Source organism: Gymnoscopelus microlampas (genome assembly GCF_963454915.1).
Source record: "Gymnoscopelus microlampas genome assembly, chromosome: 17".
Lineage (NCBI taxonomy): Eukaryota > Metazoa > Chordata > Actinopteri > Myctophiformes > Myctophidae > Gymnoscopelus > Gymnoscopelus microlampas.
In genome coordinates this window covers 8,268,885-8,285,227 of record NC_139954.1, presented here as the reverse complement: position 1 = coordinate 8,285,227, position 16,343 = coordinate 8,268,885, and the positions used below count along the sequence as shown (strand labels likewise).

The 16,343-nt window shown below is 40.4% G+C and overlaps 1 protein-coding gene across 1 annotated transcript in view; it reads left to right on the top strand.

Moving 5' to 3' along the window:
• Positions 1–15,342: 15,342 nt before the first annotated feature.
• Positions 15,343–16,343, top strand: part of enox1 (ecto-NOX disulfide-thiol exchanger 1) — a 168,160-nt gene continuing 167,159 nt past the window's right edge. Inside the window, exon 1 of the mRNA XM_084085197.1 lies at positions 15,343–15,425. The gene's annotated coding sequence lies outside the window, so the exon portion shown is untranslated. The remainder of the gene's footprint in view (positions 15,426–16,343) is intronic.

Below are 16,343 nucleotides of genomic sequence, written 5' to 3'. Positions count from 1 at the left end.
GCACGGCATTAGGCCTACTGTCTTGGCTTCTCAAAGAATTGAAAATGATATCTGCTCTCAGCATAACACTGTTTAGGTCAGGGGTCTTCAACAGGGGGTCCGGGACCCCTAGGGGGTCCTCAGAGTTACTACAGGGGGTCCGCCAAATTTTTGTGTGATATGATTTTTTTTTTTTTTTACCTTAACCTCTTGAACCCTAGCATCCCTTTTCTGAGGAGAACTTTAGCCAAAAATAGCCGATCTACAAGCTCACAACGCCTTGCAGCGCGAGGCCTTGTGGGCTTGTAGATCTGCTATTTTTGGCAAAGAGGTATAGGTGTAGAGGGGGGAAAAGAGCAGACCAAGTAAACAAAAAAAGTATAATCTGATTATCTGAAACACAATTTCATACACTATAGAGGGGGTCATCTCTCTCTCTCTCAGCTAGGGGGTCCTTGGCCTGAAAACGTTGAAGACCCCTGTTTAGGTTACAGAAGCTGTCACTTTGATCATCAACTTCACGTTCAAATGTGTTTACCTGTAGTCTACAGGTAAACACATGATCTACAGGCTGTAGCTAAAATGATTATGTCAACCATTGAGTTAAAAAATAGGGATGTCAACGGGGCAGGGACATTAGCTGGTATTATTATTATTTTTTTACATAAATGCATTTGACAACAAAAGGCACAAAGTCACGTGACTATCAAGTATTTTGGTCTCATGTTGTTGCCGCGACACCTGCTGGCTATACAATATCACTGGTGTTCACCGTTCACTTAGGCTACTACGGGGTTGGGAAAAGCCATCTAAAACTTAAAATGCAATCAAAAATCCATTATTCAAGTTGCACAAAGACGTGTCTTTTCAACAGACGTCTCTACCCACTGGGCACACAATACAACAACGCCCAAACGCCGTGCATACGCCGTCCATACCAGTGGTTCTCAAACTTTTTCTTGTCAAGGACCCCCAAATTGACACGTATTAGCCCACAGACCCCCCATTTGAAAAGACATGCCAGGGGCCCCCGCCCCCATAAGAGAACATTTTTACGGCTCTAGTAGTGATTCTCTACCAGTTTAATTTCAAGGACCGACATGCATTAGGCTACAGACCCCATTTAATGGCATTTCTATCTCTGGGACCCCAATTTATATCGTAAAATCGATGTCAATTTAACTCTGAGAGTGTACAAATGAAATTTGGTTCCATCTGTACACTCAGAGTTACAGACCCATAAGGGTTAATTTGGTTCCTAACTATCATTTAGCTGGGGACCCCCTGGAACTCCCTCAAGGACCCCTGGGGGTCCCCGGACCCCACTTTGGGAACCACTGGTCTATACGACGTCCGAGTCAGACGTGCGTCGATGTCGTTTCAACGTATTTTTTGCAAAACAGCTACTGAGGTGGTGAGAAGACATCCACTGTGAGATGTCAGACAGACATGCAGTAGTTGGTGTAGATGTGGTGAATTAATGCATCATGTAGGACTGTTGTGATGTGGGATCCTGTCTGATGTGTTTTTGACATCATTTGACATCAACCTTTTATGAAAGCTGTGATTTATTATGATTCTCAGGGAGATTGTAGTCTACAATTGTAGAAGCAACATGGTTCATCATAATCAATACATGTTGCAAGGTTGCCATCTAGTGGAGCAATCTAGTGGAGCAATAAACACATGAATGAATCCTATAACATGCAGTAATTAGAGCAATACTTCTGCACTCCATGAGATACACTAACACTGCACCCTTAGACATGGCAGGATGAAGGTTTATAACACTGAAGCCATTATCTAGACACAAATGTATGCTCTTTCACAATACCATACTCCTGGAGCCAGTTGCACCACCTCACACTAAGTTCAAACTTAGCCTAGTTATAGCTTAAATGGCTTTAAAAAAGACATTTAGACCAGGAAAGCATTTAGAACCGAGTGCCACGCTATGAGCTTGTAGATCTGCTATTTTTTGAAAAATCGTGAAAATGTGTGCAAATCTTTAAATATATATTTTTTTAGGCGAACATTTGTAAAATATTTTAGTTCCAGGGACCCCGAGAAGCACTCGGTGCCACGCTATGAGCTTGTATATCTGCTATTTTTGAATAGCCAAATATATCTAAAATGACAGAGAAGCGTCCCCGGATTGATTGGGTTATTAAGCTATAACTAGGCTAAGTTTGAATTTAGTGGTGCAACTGGCCCCTGATGACCAACTGTATCGACGCATCAATTTTAATTCCAACCATCCATCTACATCAATATGCAAACTGCAACATATCGTAACGTTTGACTTGTATCGTATCATTTTGCAATGCAAATAATCTATTGTATCGATACTAACTACTTGTGCGTTGTATTTTGTGATTTTAAAAATACAAAAGAGAAAGAGGGGTTTAATTATGCGCTCAAATACAATGTACATGTATTTGCCAGAGAATCACTGTGTGTACTTATTTATATCCATAATATTTTTTTCCCTTAAAAAACCTGCACTATCCACACTTTTCACACAGATTGATTGTTGTGCTATAGTTTGCTATAGTTACTGTATCGATTATCGCTGTTAAAATCATTATACCCTTAATTTTACAATGATTTAATTAAGTCTGTCGGTGTTGTTTATTTCTGTATTTGTATACTTATAAATCTATTTAATTTAATTTCTTTAAATAGCAGCACATTGCTTACATTAATTTAACCAAAAGCTCATTAAGATATCATTTATTTTTCATGTTATAGTCAAGAAAGGCAGCAGGACAACATTTAAAAGTTACATTGACACACAATTGACAATATGATATGTTAAAACATATTTCAAGACACTTATGTGAGAGAAAGTGGAACATGGAAGACTTTATTTTACTGATTATGTTTAATGATAAAACATTGAAAAACTTTGTGTGAACCTGCTGATCTATAAAGTGACGAAACAAATTAAATCAAAAACTTGACTAGCACAACTGTTATTGAATAGAAAGCAATACTTGAGAATATTTACATCATAAATGGACTTGCTGAAATGTTATGGTTGTTATTTGTAAAAACAAAACAAAACAATCTGCTCAGGAGGCACTAATTGCAACTGTTTCACTCCATTTCTTATTTGTAATGTTATATATTCTATAAAAGGTGGGTTGCCATTATGATTTCAGACCTCTGCAGTGGTGGTTTATAGGGTTAGTATGGTCAACTCACTCTCAACGGACAATATTTACACAATCTAAACAATATCTTTGTGTTTTCTCTCTTATCGTAATGTGCTTAATAGTATTAATATCCGTAATATGTTGCTTGTAAAACCAACCACCTCCCTACCGACATACAGCAGTTTAATTCTCACACTGTTTTACAGTGGACGGTGTGTTTACCTTGGTGTGAATATGCTAGTGTTTTTGTTCAGGTGACCTCACTGATTACACACGTTGTGAGGTTTTTCACCAGTCTGGCAACGCTTGTGTGTCTTCAGTTCACTTGACTGACTGAAGGTTTTTATCTGGCGTGGAGACGCTGGTGTGCCTTCAGATTATCTAACCCAGTGGTTCTCAACCTTTTCAGGACGCGACCCACAAAAATAATCATATTTGATCTGGGGACCCCCCACCATGATAGGCACTTCCATTTAGTTTGACCCGGTTCCACAGACACACCTATTTTAAAAATTGTTGCCTCTTATATTATTTGACAATTTGGCCAATGTTTGACCAGTTTTTATAGAATAGTTTTAGAATAGTTTGTTTATAGAATACTTTTGATGCAATGGTCTCTTTTTTACATTTATTTTTCATTTCAAATCATGCCCGACCCACAGGTTGAGAACCTCTGATCTAACCGACTGAAACTCTTGTCACACTATTTACAGGTGTGAGCATTTTCTTCAGTGTGGCTATACTGGTGTCTCTTCAGATTACCTGACTGACTGAAACTCTTTTCACAATGATTACAGTGGAAAGGTTTTTCTCCTGTGTGGGTATACTGGTGTCTCTTCAGAGCACCTGGCTGACAGAAACTCTTGTCACACTGATTACAGGCGTAAGGTTTTTCTCCAGTGTGGACAACCAGGTGTCTCTTCAGGTCAAATGATTGACTGAAACTCTTGTTACACTTATTACAGGCGTAATGTTTTTCTCCAGTGTGGACAACCAGGTGTCTCTTCAGGTCACGTGACTGACTGAAACTCTTGTTACACTTATTACAGGCGTAATGTTTTTCTCCAGTGTGGACAACCAGGTGTCTCTTCAGGTCACCTGGCTGACTGAAACTCTTTTCACAATGATTACAGTGGAAAGGTTTTTCATCTGTGTGGGTATACTGGTGTCTCTTCAGGTCACCTGGCTGACTGAAACTCTTTTCACACTGATTACAGTGGAAAGGTTTTTCACCTGTGTGGGTATACTGATGTGTCTTCAGATGAACTGACTGACTGAAACTCTTTTCACAATGATTACAGTGGAAAGGTTTTTCTCCTGTGTGGCTATACTGGTGTGTCTTCAGATTAACTGACTGACTGAAACTCTTTTCACAATGATTACAGTGGAAAGGTTTTTCACCTGTGTGGGTATACTGGTGTCTCTTCAGGTCACCTGGCTGACTGAAACTCTTTTCACAATGATTACAGTGGAAAGGTTTTTCACCTGTGTGGGTATACTGGTGTCTCTTCAGATGACCTAACTCACTGAAACTCTTGTCACACTGATTACAGTGGAAAGGTTTTTCTCCTGTGTGGCTATACTGGTGTCTCTTCAGGAGACTTGACCGACTGAAACTCTTGTCACACTGTTTACATGTGTGTGTTTCTACATCTGCTTTGCTGCTCTGAGTTGTAGTCTTGGTAAACTGTTTCTGACTGTAAGGTCTTGGTTTTTCTGTGTCTCCCTGTTTCTGACTGGTCACAGAGCTGCTTATTGGCTGTTTCTGACTGGTCACATAGCTGCTTATTGGCTGTTTCTGACTGGTCACAGAGCTGCTTATTGGCTGACAGGCTGCGGGGTCGATCTCTCCATTCCTCACCATTTGCCAGTAGAGGTCGTTGTGGCTCCTCTTGGTGTGTTTATGGAGGTAGAGCTGAGACGTGAAGCCGTAGGGACACTCTGAACAGGAGAAGACCTGAGTCTGAGAGGACTTGGACCTCACTCCTGAGAGAGAGAGAGAGAGAGAGAGAGAGAGAGAGAGAGAGAGAGAGAGAGAGAGAGAGAGAGAGAGAGAGAGAGAGACACTGAATTTAACAACACACAACACATTCTCACATCTTTGCTTTATTGTCTGGTCCACTTCAACCCTCGACAGTTCAGAAATTTACAAAAAGTCAAGGGTGGCACAAATAACACATACATTTAAATTTGAACAAAAATCTATATATACACACACACACACACACACACACACACACATACAGTGAGTGAATGAGTGAAAACATATATACAGTATATACACATTTATAGCCTATATGCATCCATTTCTGATAGACAGACAGACAGACAGACAGACAGACAGACAGACAGACAGACAGACAGACAGACAGACAGACACACAGATCAATCTACAGATTAGACTGATCCATATACATAGATACACTACTCAGACATAAAGGTTACATGTTACCTGTAGCAGAGCTCTTGTTGTCCCACAGCTCATAAAAGATGATTCCCAGCTCCTTGGCATAATCGTCTCCGTACCAAACCAGCAGCTCTTCTCCTCTGGCCACCGGACGACAGCAACGATACAAGACCCGTCCTTTATGCTGGAATGCTATCAGGTTCTGTTCTGTCTCATGACGGGCACAGTTCACATACCTGACACACACACACACACACACACACACACACACACACACACACACACACACACACACACACACACACACACACACACACACACACACACACACACACACACACACACACACACACACACACACACACACACACACACACACACACAGTGCATCAGTATTGTCTGCCTGCCTGCCTGCCTGCCTGTTATTTTTCATTATAGACAGATTATATAAGTGACAGAGGCCCATTTATTTTATTTATTTACAAAATACAAATCTAGTCTATACTGCATCATAACAAATAAAAATGTATTGTATAGGCCTATTTGTATTTTATTCAGACCACAAGTGGTTCACAATGCGTTGCGATGCGACGCATTGTGAGCTTGTAGATCTGCTATTTTCAAAAGATTTTACATTTAATACATTTGAAAACATAATGAGTACTTTCTACTTTTGGTACTTTAAGTACATGTTGATACCAATGCCTTCTGTACTTTAACTCAAGTACATTTTTTATTTCGGACCTTTTCTTACGGATGAGTAAATAAATGCAGCGGACACATTTCACATATAAATATACAGTGAGGAAGGGAAGGGACGATAAAGCCAAACATCTTATCCGCTAGTGTAAAGTACAGCATAATATCTGGCCCGGCAAATTATATTGTAAGTAATTTACAATATCTGACTGTCTCACATATACTGTAGGCCGTAATGTCCAAGTAGAGAATCTACCCCAGGCAGGCAGTTTCTCTCCATATCTAAGAGACCTTGACCTCATATTCTATGAAATAGCCTATTTCTGTTCAGAAGGGAGTATGACTGTCTGTCTCCAGATAAAATGTTCATTTTTCACTTTTTAATTAACTAAATGTCCTCTAAGTGCAACATTCAAGGATGTGGCCTGGACAACAAAATAATTACACAGGCACTTCTATCTATCTACACCTGTAACATTTGATTACACGCACAGTTCTATCCGTATACAGTTAAACCATAAGACAGTCTGTTCCATGTTCCAGTTCATTGTTCTGCCCCGCCATCTTATGACTCAGGGAAAGAATGGACAGAGGTCAAACTTACTTGCAGACTCTAGGGTTAAGGTTAGGGTTAGGGGTTAGCCCTATAGGGATAGGGCTAACCCCTAACCCTGACACTAGAGTCGGCAACGCAATGGCCCCATCACTGAGGATAATTTGTATCGGGATAAATTATCCTCAGTGATGGGGTCATTACCAAAAATGCTAGTATCAGCTCCTGTCCATCTATCTGTCTGTGCGTGCGTGCGTGCGTACGTGCGGTGGTCGGGTTTAAAAATGCTTTGCAGAGCCAGTGGTGATCCTGGTCAGACTTTTGGGCCTGGTACAAGCTCTAATATTTATATTTGTAACTGTAGATGATCTATATGTGTACACGTTGTATCTACATATTGATATCGATGTGTACAGATTCATAAGGTGAATCGTTTCTGATGTGGGAGAAGTTTAAAAAGGTGCATGAGTTAAATTGGTGTCCCACCTCATCCAGTTGGACCGAGTCTCGTCCTTAGCATCGATGTAGTCATAACGTCTTTTCTCCCTCCGGATCTAAGGAAAAATAAACATATTTATGTTTAATAATTATATACTGGCATTAAATATATATCATGGGCCTTCAACAGGGGGCTCTGGGACCCCAAGGGGATCCTCAGAGTTGCTACAGCCAAATGTTTGTGTGATAGGATTTTTAATCTATTTTTTTAATTTTTTACATTACCACTTGAACCCTAGCATCCATTTTCTGGGGGGGGGGGGGGGGGGGGGGGGGAGACAATCGCCGAAAATAGCAGATCTACAAGTTTCAAATAACTGCTCTAGTGCCACCATTAGGCAAAAACTTCCACTTGAACTTTGCCACACGCACGCACGCACACAGATACACACTCACCACCCAGGAGTATCCACTCTTCACAGCTTCCTCTTTGCCTGTCTTGACTCCCACATACGGCCCAAAGTGAGTCCCAGCTTCAAGCTTGGTGCGTCCACAGTAGAACACTCCTAGACCTGCGTTTGGAATGCCTGACTGCTTAACCTGAACACACACACACGCGCACACACACACACACACACACACACACACACACACACACACACACACACACACACACACACACACACACACACACACACACAGTTAGATAGAGAAAGAGAGGGAGAGAGACAGTTATTAAGATATTGTTATAATGTATAGTTCTATGTGTAGTGTATCGTTGCTGTCGGGCAGAAACCTTGTATATCCTTGTTTCAATTCAAATATTTACTGTATGTTTTTCTGTAAATTAATGCCACGCTTCATCATACTATACGGTGTCACACAAAAGTTGCAAAAGTAGCTGATCTATAAACTTGTAGATCTGCTATTTGAGCTGTTTTTGACATTTTCAAGCGAAAGTGATTGAGTGGTTATGTCTTTCTGTGGGTTTTATAAACATTTAATAAATGAAAAGTATTAACAAGAGCTTGTGAATAAATAATAACGACATTGGATCCATTGAAACACAAATCGTTTTTTTCCATTTCCTTTAAAGTAACACTTATGGACATACAAGGTTTCCATCAGATAGTGACGATAAAGTGTATGTATGAATGTATGTATGTATGTATGTATGTATGTATGTATGTATGTATGTACGTACGTACGTATGTATGTACGTATGTACGTATGTATGTATGTACTGTATGTACTGTATGTACTGTATGTACTGTATGTATGTATGTACTGTATGTATGTATGAATGAATGTTTACCTTAAATCCAGGCGGCAGGGTCTTCCAGGCTCTGTCAGTCTCTGGTAGAGCTACTTCTTTAAAGTCCTCTATGAAGACGGGATCTCCATGTGTGTCACATTCCTTTAAAAAGAACTCCCTACACTTATCACAGACTGGACACACACACACACGCACGCGCGCGCACACGCACACGCACACGCACACACACACACACACACACACACACACACATACAGTTGAACAATGAACAGTGTGCAAAGTATGTGATATGCAACGAAAACATTGGTCAAAGTATTTGACTCGTTACAAAGCAACGACAGAGAAAAAGATGTTGAGTCAGAGAACGAGAGAGAGGGAGAAATATTGATTGATGTAAACAGAGATAATTACAGTAATAATCATCATCCTCTGGCACTTCCGGTTCCGTGTAGTTAACTTTCATTCGCTTCCTGAGCGTTCTGTTGTCAGAACGCTCTGGTACTGCCACCTGATCACCTGAAAAACACACACACACACACACACACACACACACACACACACACACACACACACACACACACACACACACACACACACACACACACACACACACACAGTTCAGTTGTGACTGGTTCAAGGACAGACATGCAGAACAGAAGAAGCTTGTAGTCTCAGTTAACCCATGCATGGCCATCCTCTCATCTGTAGAAACTCAACACGTTCGTTAAATCATTAAAAGCTATCGTCACTTATAGAAATTAATTGGATATTGGCCCTACTTTGAGCTGTCTGCCTGAACTAGCTCTGCAGTTTTCACATCATTAACACTACGTCTAGTTCACTGTTTCTTAATGTCGGGCCTGGGGACCACTAGGGGCCCAAATGGACCCTTATGGTCAGGGTCTGTAACTCTGAGACCCATCTGTACGCTATCAGAGTTAAATAATCACATAGGATTGTACAGTGTAGATTGGAGTCCCAGAGATCAAACATTTTTTGATCAAATGGAAGACTGTGTCCTAATGGATATGAAACTGGCCGTCCTTGACGTGAATATGTCTGAGAACCACTGCTGTTGTTGAGTCCAACTTCAATAAGACTATTTTCATCACTATAGGACTTCTACTTGTTATAGACTGTGGTAATAGTGTTCAAGGTTACCAGGCAGACTAGGAGTCCACTCCTCATCTTCATCTGTCTCCTCCTCCTCCTCACTTGGCTGAGGTGAGACCCTGCGTCTCCTCATAACTTAACACACACTGTAACACACATCACAACAGTAATTGTGGGAGCCAAGTTTGAATATTGTGTTTTTTTGATCAATAACTGCTTTATTTTGTGACTTCAATGTACGTTGAAGTATATGATTGTTAAATAAATAAGAAGAGAGCTCAGGTTGTGTAACAGAGAATTTAATTGACAATTGCTAACACCTGTGTCAGTGTGCAGGGCAGTGCTGATTAATATTACTATCACCTGAGTGTGCAGATGTTTCAGACAAGGTCAGAACGACAGTTTTTTGACCGTAGTATATCTTTTGTAACTTGCCTTTAGAACACAGTAACCAATAACAAAATTAATACAATAAATAATAGGTTCATAGGTTCTGTATCCCCCCCCCCCAGCTATTACACTGACTCGGGGCGCAGCACGACAAAAGACAAAAAGAGTCACAGGAAAACACAATTAACTATGTCTTAATCGCAGCAAGAGAGGGAGCAGAATTAAAATAACGAGTAACAACAGTAAATAGATGGGTCTTTCGCATGCTTTTACAAGTCCCTAAAGTGTAGGCAGGCTTAATGTTAACCAAGGGGGCAACTTCGGTTGCCAACACAGCCCATCCTGTGTTGGACAGTGGAGTCAGGAGTGCTCAAATACACCTGATATACAAATATAGCTTCAATATAAGTCACATGGGTACCAGGCTACAGCCTCTGATAAGCAGAAATATAATTAATTACCTGGAAAAACAGGTTGAAATGCAGGTGAAAAGGTGAGATGGTTAGACGTGGCTTGTTTGTTCAGTGAATTAACTTAGCTATGAGAGGAAAGCAACAGTGCATGTACGCTGAGTCTTGGCTGAAGTTCCTGGGTTCGGTGCGGTCTCGCACTGCCACCTAGTGTCAAAACTGTCATCATCTAAATCAGTGGTTTTCAACCTTTTTCGTGTCATTGTAACAAAAAAAGGCATGGGTTTCCGAGGCTAAGGACCCCCAAATTCACACATATTAGTCCACGGACCCCCATTTGAATTTCCATTTGATTTCTTGGGGGTCCCAATCTACACTGTATCATCATGATTAGTGTTCATTTAACTCTGAGAGTGAACGGGTCCATTTGGTTCCATTTGTACACTCTCAGAGTTACAGACACATAAGGGTCAATTTGGTTCAATTTGAATACTTTGACTGGGGACTCCCTGGAACCCCCTCAAGGACCACTGGTGGTCCCCGGACCACTGGTTGACAACCACTGATCTAAATCAGTGATTCTCAAACGTTTTTGGCCTCAGTACCTCTCTGAATCAAAGTAGGCTACTCCTGACCTCTAAACTTTCTTTGAAAATTGCAAGAGAAAACCAGAGCTAATATGCTAGCTGAATGCTGAATGACCTTTGAAGAATACAACATTACTTATAAGAAATGGAGTGAAAGAGTTTCAATTAGTGACTCCCAGCCCTGAGCAGGGACGGATTAACCCCTGCATGGGCCCCTGGCCGCCAACCTTTTAAGGCCCTAAAAAAAAGTTACAGGTATGGTGTGTATGATATGAAATCCTTAATCATATTCCATCATATATGGAAGGGCCCCAGGAGCCATTGGAGCCCAGGAGCCCTTGTCAGGGCCTCAAACCCAGTGAGAATCACTGCTGTAAATACAGAGGTGGGGCCCACGCATTTGATATTTGATTAACCTATACAATTCATTTTAGTAAATTGTCAATGGCCGCGTGGCCCAGTTCCCCCGAAGGGCCCCTGAGAGCCAGATGTATTTCAAACCATGGGGCTGTGGCCATAACCTTTCAGTATAAAGCCAGTTTTGTTGTTGTTTGTTCCAATAATGTGCAAATAAGTATTACTTTCTATTCAGTAAAGGCCCTGACTCATGGCGGGCAGCATTGTTGTCCAGATTGGGCCATATGACTTTGATAAAGTGAACGAAGGGCCACGTCACCTTGGACAACTGAACTGAAACTTGAAACACACACAGTAGTGCTGCTGAAATGTTAAAACTGCATGAATTTGACTACATTTACAATATGGTCCTGCTTTGCTTCAAAATCATGAACATGCTGCCTTTTAGAATTTAGATTTTTTTTTCCCTCCACTACATCTCAGAGGCAAATATTATACTTTTTACTCCACAACAATTATTAGAAAAGTTTAGTTAGGCTACCAGTTACTTTGTAGATTTTGATTATTATAACGTACAGTATACCACTTCAGAACTATACATTTCGGCCATTTGAAAATATCAGATCTACAAGCTCACAATGCATTGCTGCAACGTATTGTGAGCTTGCAGATCCGCTATTTTCAAAAGATTTTTATACATTTGAAAACTTGTGAAATGGGGACATTCTGCATAATGAGTATGCTTTGAACTTTTGGTAGGCTACATTAAGTACATTTTAAAATAAATATTTTTGTACTTTTACTCAAGTACATTTTGAATTCCGGACTTTTACTTGTAACAGACATTGCAGTATTGATACTTTTACTTAAGTAAAAAATGTGAGTACTTTTTCCATCACTGTTGACGCGACTGCGAGCATCACCAACGTGCGTCAGGACAGGACCAGTGTTGCCATGTCCGCTTATTATAAGCGACTTTGGGCATCTTTTTCTTTAAAGTTGCTTGTAAATATTGCTCATGTCATGTGGCCTATAAGTTGCTTCTTTTGGGCTTGTTTTTCTAGACCTGGTGGCTTACATCTCTCGCAGAATCTGGCAACACTAGTCAGGACAGGAAAGCCCACTTGTGCACAAAGAAGCGCGAAAGCTCAAACTGCAAAATGGGTATGTACTATGTAGAATGTTGTTTTTCTTCCTACACATGTTATTATAGATATGACTGTTGTTGTTGTTGTTGTTGTGTAAGCCTACACACATTATTGTTGCTGTAGGCTAGCACAGCTGTCATATTTCTGTCAGCAAAACCTCGAAGCCATTAAATGAAGGCGGAAGTCTGTAAACTACGACATCATGGATATGATTCAGTCAGGTAACATTCAAAAGACTAATGACACACACACACACACACACACACACACACACACACACACACACACACACACACACACACACACAGACAGACAGACAGACAGACAGACAGACAGACAGACAGACAGACAGACAGACAGACAGACAGACAGAGTAAAAGTGCAAAAGTATTGGTATCAAATATGATTATTTTGGGGGGTCCCCAGTTCAAATATGATTATTTTTGTGGGTCCCCACTTCAAATATGATTATTTTGGGCGGTCTCCAGATCAAATATGATTATTTTGGCGGGTCCCTACTAGATCAGATATGATTATTTAGGCGGGTCCCTACTAGATCAAATATGATTATTTTGGGGGGTTCTTGGTTGTTGAATGATATCCCAAGCCCCCTAGTGGCCAGGGGCCATTTGCACCACCTCACACTAAGTTCAAACTTAGCCTAGTTATTAGCTTAAACACATTCAATCCGGGAAAGTATCTGTGTCATTTTTAGATTTCTTTGGCTATTCAAAAATAGCAGATCTACAAGCTCATAGCGCGTCACCGAGTGCCGCGCTATGAGCTTGTAGATCTGCTATTTTTTTTTAAATCGTGAAATTTTTCGGGTCTAATTTGGGTCTAATTCGGTCTAACTCGGGTCTAATTCGGTTCTATTTGACCAATATAAATCAACTTTTTTTCTTTTTTTTGCTGTAAAAATATTTGTATCAGCGGCTATACCTCTATGATCAGCGCAGGTCGGGCTGGTGGCCGCCAGCAAGAGCGGTGCTGACAGTCAGACTGCACAGACACTGAGACACAGGGCACTGCGCAGCCTTTCCAACAGTCCCTTTTTTTTATAGCGTATCGCAACACATGAGCAACGATATAAAAAAAAAAATATATATACATATATATATATATATAAAATTATTATAATGAAATACAATTTTTTTTTTTTGTTATTCAATTTTTATTGATTTTACAAATTACAAACAAATATGCAATTCAAACAAACAATAATCTTTTTGGCTGCTGTAAGTCCTGCCAGCCAGATTTTGCGTGCCTTTACAGTAAGAGACAGTTTAGAGTCATCATTCAAAAGATGTACAAGTGGATCCATTGGCAATTGTACTCGCATTAAGTCTGTTAAAGTCCCCAACACATTCCCCCAAAACTCCATAATCCCCGGACATTCCCATACCATGTGTACAAAAGAGCCCAAGGTTCCCGGGGCACAGAATGTGCAATACGGGTCAGGTGCCAGTCCCATTCGGTGCCTGATTCTGGGCGTTACATATGCTCTACTGTGACAGAACTTAAGATGTATATACTGATGATTTGGATTTTTTGAAGCACCAGCTACGTTGTCCCAAATAGCATCCCAGTCCAATTCTAGCCCTAAATCTGTTATATCACAATTCCAGGCTTTCATCCCTGCCGAGGTTGTATATTTTTGAGAATTTAATTGATCATACAAATATGACACTATTCGTTTAGGAGCTCTCTGGAACCAGCTAAGAATGGGATGGTCTTTTAACTCAGTACCCCAGGGAACCCTATTGGCCCTACAAACGGATCTCACTCTGAAATAAAAGAATAGAGAATGCCTATCGACACCATATTTTGAGACTATATCTTGAAAATCTAGAATGTTAACTGAACCATTAATATCTTGGAGAGTCCTAATGCCCTTCTCCTCCCAATTTCTGTTAACAAGTGGTCTCCCCCCAGACAAAATGTGGTTGTTATTCCATATTGGAGCTGCTTTACACCATTTACTTTTAAATCCTATGAATCTCTCTACTGTTCTAAACACCTGTAATAAATATGAAAAAATCGGTCCATAGTATAGATTACATTTTTTGGTAGAAATACCCATCAGGAGGAAATCCTTCAATTGTACAGGGGCTAACAAGTCACGCTCCAATTCTTTCCATGAAGATGTATTATCATCCTCCATCATGACATTGAGACTTCTTAACACAAATGACCAGTGATACAGTTTGAAATTAGGACATGCCCATCCCCCATCAGACTTCCTGTATTGAAGCACAGACCATTTTATGCTCGGCTTTTTACCATTCCAAATGTATTTTCTTAATGAGGTATCCAGCTTTATGAAATACAAATTTTAAAACATTTTTTTTTTAAATAAAAAACAAAAACAAAACACAATTCTCACAGGGCCCTGCAGGCTGCGGGCCGTGGAACACAAGTTCCACTAGGTTCCACGGTTAATGCGGCCCTGCTGGGCCTGTTAGAGTGGTTAATGTATGTTTTGTGATAATAATCAAAATATATAAAGTAACTAGTAACTAAAACTGTCAAATAATTGTAGTGGAGTAAAAGTACAGTATTTTCCTCTGAGATGTAGTGGAGTAGAAGTAAAAGCATCGAAAATGGGAAATACTCCAGTAAAGTAAAAAATCCTCAAAATTGTACTTAAGTACAGTACTTGAGTAAATGTACTTAGTTACTTTACACCACTGCCTGTACTTATCCAGTTCCACATAGGGATAAATAAATAAAGGTCTCTTCACCATCATGTTTTTTTTTTCATTACAGAAGAACTGCTAGCTGAGCCAAGGCAGGTGATTGCTGTGGTTGAGTTGTGGCAAAGGCTCCGGTGCGGCCCATTAATCGGAGGAGGCGCGAGCAAGCTGCGTATTATCATCTGGTGCAGGAATTGCAACTGGATGAACACAGGTAAATTCAAACAGTGTGACATATTCTGACAAATGCTATATGTTGTGATGTTCAACATTGCGTTCCTTCGTTTCGAGTAACATTCTCAGTAAAATTCTGAGTGTTCATTTAACTATAAGTGTACTACCATCGGTAGTGGCTCAGGGGTAGAGTAGCCGGTAGAGCGGCCGGATGGACGCCGTGAGGTTTCCAGTTCGATCCCGGGGTTCCCCAGAGTTAGTGTCGAAGTGTCCTTGAGCAAGATGCTGAACCCCTAATTGCTCCCGATGAGCAAGTTGGTGCCTTGTATGGTTTCCTCCGCCATCGGTGTGTGAATGGGTGAATGTAATGCACAATCTATGTAAAGCGCTTTGGATAAAAGCGCTATATAAATGCACCATTTACCATCCCTTTCCAATCCATTTGTGCATTCATCATTTTACGGTGTACATTTTTTGCAAAAAACAATTGAGGAGGGAGACAACTGTACACAGCTTTAATGCCTTCAAACAGCTATACTTTACAACTTTTTTGTTTAGGCAAACAAACAAACAATTTACTTAAAATCTACAACTCAGCAACGCGTTTTGAGTACAAGCAAGCAAACATTGAAGGTATCAAAACAATTATATTACATTGTACAATGGTCTCCCTCCTCAATTGTTTTTGCATTGGATTCTTTCCTCATTGGGAACCCTAGGACTTTGTTGTGTGGCACTGTGTACATTCATAACATCCTATGAGACAAGCTATCAACATGTTAAGTGCATATCTCTTGACTGAAAGAATGAAGAATGAAACACTGAAACACGTTATGTGGCTGATGAATTTCAAAAGCCTTTCAACTGCAGTGAAAGGCTTTTCGTCAACTAAAACCATGACGAAAAATGTTGATCGACTACCTTTTTTCACTGACACAAACGAAATAAAAACAATAAA